This window comes from Dipodomys ordii, unplaced genomic scaffold, assembly GCF_000151885.1.
Source record: "Dipodomys ordii isolate 6190 unplaced genomic scaffold, Dord_2.0 Scaffold49, whole genome shotgun sequence".
Classification (NCBI taxonomy): Eukaryota; Metazoa; Chordata; class Mammalia; order Rodentia; family Heteromyidae; genus Dipodomys; species Dipodomys ordii.
Window position 1 is genome coordinate 2,196,181 of NW_012267265.1, and position 6,000 is coordinate 2,202,180.

The following is a 6,000-nucleotide window of genomic DNA, read 5'->3' on the forward strand; positions in this document are numbered from 1 at the left end:
AACAAAAATAATGAAACAGGAACATGAGCTAGCACCATCTTTCAATGTGGAAACTTAATAAAGAGAGAATATTTCTGAGCATGTAGGTGTGGTGGTCACTGTGGGGTACAGAATGGGATTTGGATTTTATCACTGAGCTGAGGGAGCAGCAAAAGCCACACCCAGAACAGATTATAATATAGGAAGCATGGTCTTTGTTCTTCACTCATAAAGAACTTCAGTAGAACTGTGTATTAGAAACAAAGTAAGATCAAATTATATTTAGTGCGTTAGTGTCAATCTAAACAACACATGGAGAGATTCTCTGAAGAATAATAGTATTTATTTGTAAGCAATATAGCATTGAGATGGGAATATTTGTGCCATAGTATGTTATGAATATATTTTAAAATAGTTGATGGAAAAAAGGAGGCTACAATGCTTGATAAGAGATGTACTCATTACCTTGTTCATGTGATTGTAACCCCTCTGCACAGTATTTTCACAATAAAAAAATCAAAAAAGAATAAAATAGTTGATGGGGAGGCTTATAGAGGCAAAATGATGAGTTGAGATGTTTTGAAATAAACCTTTGTCATGAGGTTTGGTAACAAGGTACTGCCAGTGTAGTAGAACAGACACTTGTGGGCAGGCATCCTTGCAGAAATATTTTTTTCAATAAGATTTCATTAACACTTTTGCACAGTTGTACACCTTGTTACTCTCAGGCAGTTGCATCCTGCATAGCCTCTCTGATTTGTGTAGGTATTGGGTTAGAGTTGACATGGATGATTCCATTTTGACTCTGACAGTTTTCACATTATGCAACCTGACCTCCCTGAGAACTAGAAAGGAAAACCCAGAACCCTCTGGGCAACCACTCCATCCACCTCCAGATCCAGGCTTAACAGTTTGGACACCTCAGTTCTGGGCAAAGAGTACAAATCCTTATTCAGAATCTACTTGTACTAAATTTTTATTCAAACTGTCAACATACTTGTGATTTGTAGACCACGAAAGCAAGAAGCAATACAGAAAACTACCAGTAGGAAAACACTGCTAGCAAACATTGTTTACACCTAGTAGGAAGAGACACTATATTAAAAGACTAGAGAAAGAGATCAAGAATGTAAGAACCAGATTATTAAGTACAGAGGCCAGAATGCTAAAGCCAATTTTATAGATAAAAATGTACTAATTTTATATTGATACATTTACTAGAGTTCTGAAAAGTAAAACTATTACAAATCATGTCAGAATGGTGATTTGGAATCTTTATCAGTTATGCAGATTTTCAAGTTTGCAGTCATTTTACTCCATAGGATGCTTTTTCTATGTCTTTTCCAATTGGTTTTTCTTTATGCCTAGGTACAGCTATGATTTTGGGCTTTACTTTTCAACAGGTTGACTTAGATATCCTCTGAGTGCTAAATCCTTTGGCTCAGTGAAATCACTCACACTGAGTTATTATGTATGCATGATTTCCTGAGAACTGATAAGTGGAGAATGAGTACAAAGATTTTGAAATATTTTATTCTTCTGTGTACCTTTTCTCATAGATTAATTGGTTCTCGAATTTCACACTTAGAATAATTTTCCTCCACAACTTTTAAGACATTGTACTAGTATATTCTTGCATTGGACTTTGTTGTTGGAAAGATTGTCACCACCTGGATTCTGGTTTCTCTGTTGAAGAACAGATATTGAAACAGAATAGATATTGAAAAGCAAAAAAGCATTGCGATACATGCCATTTTGAAAACAAGGATTGTCAACTATTAGGAATGCTTTTGTCTTCTTGTTTTTCTTCTTAACTATGTTTAACCTGACCTTGTCTCTCTGGCTCACCTGGTAAAAATTTAGTTTAGTCAGGATATTTTAAACATTGAGATTTGTGGTAGACTGTCAGGGTATGCATGAGTTGAACATTAGTAGTTATAAAGCTTCATTTATTACTCAACCCGCAGACACAATTGCTGGCTTTGGACAGACCAACAAGTAACTATGAATTAGAGGATTAGTGACTTGCAGGAACTGTTTTTAAAGGATCAGCATTCTAAAGGTTAACGCTGGATTATATGCTATGATTAGAGAAAAAAGTATATTTTGATGTCATGATACAGATCCTCAAACTATATAACAAAATACCTCTTTTTTTTTTTTTGTCGAACATGGGGCTTGAATTGTGGGCCTGAACACTATCCCTAAGCTCTTCAGCTCAAGGCTAGTGCTGTATCACTTGAGCCACAGCACCACTTCTGGTTTTCTGGTGGTTAATTGAAGATAAGAGTTTCACACACTTTCCTGGCTGGCTGGCTTTGAACTGTGATCATCAGAGCTCAGCCTCCTGGGTAGCTAGGATTACAGACGTGAGTCACTTGTGCTTCACTGTAACACCCGACAAAGCTGAAGAGCCATCAGGGATGGATGCGCCTAACAAATTCACTACTCAGATCATGAGCCCGCTTCCATGATAATGATACTTAACCTGAACACCTAGTCGGCTGTTACCAGGCGCTTTTTCCAACACTGCTGCTTTAGAGATTCTCAAAGTACCTTTCTATAAAATAATTGAGGTCCCATGGTTTCCCTTATTTGCAATAACTAGTATATGTCTGAGACAAACAGAAACTGTCAGACAAATTGATGTTAGGCAAAATGAACCCCAAAATAAGGATTCAAATGTTTTTTTTTTCTTTCTTGTGATTGTTTCCAACATATTTATGATTTCTTTGTTGCTTTGTATGTCGGTCCACCAGGGTATACGCCCTGCTTTCACTGTATTTGATGTTGATATCATTTGTGGAGGGGAAGGGAAAAAACAAACTTTAAATAGGGATACAGGTGGACCCATTACAACACTGAGATGTACAAGATGTTATGTCGAAAAAACGAACTTTACAACTTTGGCCGGGTGGGGGATGGGGGGGTGGGGGGTGGAGAGGGGAAGGGATGGGAAGGCGAAACAAAGGAGGAGACAACAATGCTTGATAAGAAATGTACTCACTGTCTTGCCCATGTAATTGTAACCCCTCTGTACGGTATTCTTACAATAATTAAAAAAAAAAGAATATTAAAAGTAAAATAATTTCCCCACAAAAGGCCCATGTATTAAAAGCTTGACCCTCAAGGTGGCGCTATTGCGAGGAACCTGTAGGAGGCGGGGCCTTTTATGAAGGCCTTCAGTCACTAGAGACAAATCCTCCATGGGGCACATGGACCGCTGCTCCGCTTGCTTGCTTCTTGGCCTATGCAGTGAAAAGCATTGCTGTGTCACACACGACGTGCTCTTCTACCAGAGGTCTAAAGCAAGGGGACAATCACTTACAAACCAGAACCTCCAAAACGGTGAGCTAAAACAACCCTTTTCTCTATGAGCGAATTATCGCAAGTATGCCATTATCCTAAGGCAAAGCTAACTACTATAATGTAAAATGGCATGTGAACATAATTACAAGTTCAGTTTAGCATGTAAGCTTGGTTCTTCCATGAAGTTGCTATCTGATGCTGTTGGGTTGTTTACAAATGCAAGATAGTGGTGGGTTTGTTTTTTTTTTTTTAGTACAAATGCTTAAGAAATCAAAATTTGAAATCTGGAATAGCTGAACTGAATGGAAGGGAGGAGGTACAGTAAGCATTCACACTCAGGAGTACATTTATAATCCCAGCCCACAGCCTTCCTGAGTTTTAGTTCCCTTTGGGTGTAAAGGTAAGAACAGTACTAGTTTTCCTCTTGAAGAGATTACAATATAGAATAATAGCAATGCATATAGGGAATTTTGTAGCATACCTACCAAAAATTAGATTTCTGCAATCCTTATTTCAGAAAGTAAACACATAATGATTTGGGTAAAGCCTAGGATAAATTTTATGTTGGCATACATAGATTCAAGGAGAACTTCTAAATGACTTGAGAATAAACTGTTTTCAAACACTGAAACGCCTGTCAGAGTGACTCTCCCCATAGAAACAATAGGATAATTACAAACCTCTCTTGTGTGGTAAAGTATATTCTCTGAAAATCTCCACTGGACAATTATGTATTTCACAAGCATTTCTCTAGGAGCATAATGTGCTAGGCAGCGTTCCAGGGGCTTTACCAATATGAGGTCATAATAGCACAATGACTGGTATACTATGATTATATCCATTTTACAAATGAAGAAACCAAGGGTCAGAGTGGTTAAATAATTTGCTCAATGTAATTGTGGGGCTTCAGTGCACTTCATCAAGCTCCATCAAGACCTAGACCTTCACTTCAGGTGTGGTGGCTGCCGATCCTCACAGGTGAAGGCCTCTTTAGGACTTACTCAGAGTTCAATCTTGTTTTTTTCCCTGAGTACACATGTAATTCCTTCAATTCATGGCACCTTTAAAAAGCCAGCATCAGAACTGGCTTTTCATCAGGGATCAGCTGAATTCCCTTTGTAGCTACATTTCAGTTCAGGACTGTCTGTTATCTGCAGCTATTCTCATTCCCTTGCAAACATTTGGTTTCCTGAGCACTCCACCCTAGAAGTCTCTTGCATGGAAATCTGCCTCTGAGCATGCTCCCTGTTTTACCTGAGCATGTCACTCAGCTGAGTGGTAGCACTCAGTAGCACAGTCTGGCTCCAGTAGCACTATGTTAGAGCCATTCATTCAAATAATATGTTTTGAAGTCAGATATGTACCTCTCATGCCAGCACATGAGAGGCTAAGGAAGATTGTGAGTGTGAGAAAAGCCGGAGCTACAGAGTGAGAGCAACAGTAATCAATCTGTTTGGGAAAGTAAATGTTTTTGCTTTAATATTAAACAAAATAATTTTCTTTTTAGAAATCACCCCTTCTTTCCAGTTCCCTGTATCATTGTTTGTTGTCATTGTTGCTTTTGGGGGAGAATTATTCTGAGCTCTTTCAACTGTGTATTCTACATGCCACTACAACAGCAAGCAAATGTACACCAGACATAGCTGACAGGCTGGGAAGATATGTATGTCCTTATAATGGCAGTTTAGAAATCAATACCTTAGGAAACCAGCTCTTCCTGCAGAGGCTGCCTCTTAGATGCTCAAACCATTTGAATTTTTGATACCATGAAAGTAACGTCTGTTTTCCAATTCAAAACAAGCCCTGATGTTTCTAACCTCCGAAACCTGGTGTTCTAATGATCTCTTGTGAAATTCTCTAGGAATATAGCCTGCTTGTAAGCCAAAGTAAAAATTTGCTGAGTGAGCTAGGTTTCCATAGGTCTATTCCAAACACAGTAACACTGGCCTCCGTGATGTCATGAGAAAATAAGAAGTAAGCCTCAGACCTCCAGTGCTGCAAGGTCATCCCGCGGACCCACAACTGAAATATCAGCTTAGTTGGGGTGAGAATACATTAAAAAAACAAACCTCACAGAACTTGAAAGTCAAAAGCAGACCTCCAAAAGATGAAGAACAGCTGTACTAGTCATTTCAGTATGTCAGGGTAACAAAGCCTTTAAAAATTCATAGGCCTAGCTGGGCCTGTGAGGCTCAGGCCTCTAATCCTAGTTTCACAGGAGGCTGAGATATAAAGGTCATGGTTCGATGCAAGCTGGACAGATTCTTATCTCCAATAAAACTGCCCCAAAGCTGGAAGTGGACCTGTGCCTCAATTGGTAGGGTGCTAGCCTTGAGGAAAAAAGCTCAGGGAGAGCATACAAGCCCTGAGTTCAAGCTTCAGGATGTCATGCACACACACACACACACACACACACATATAAAACCCTCAGAGTCTTTTTTTTTTTTTTGTGGTCCGGTTGTGGGGCCTGAACTCTGGGCCTGGGCACTGTCCCTCAGCTCTTCAGCTCAAGGCTAGCACTCTACCACTTGAGCCACAGTGCCACTTCTGGCTTTTTTCTTTTTGCTTATGTGGTGCTGAGGAATCGAACCCAGGGCTTCAGGCATGCAAGGCAAGCGCTCTACCACTGAGCCACCTTCCAAGCCCCCAAACCCTCAGAGTCTTATAACAGCCAAATTTTATTTTTCAATTATGCAACAAGTCCATGAAGGT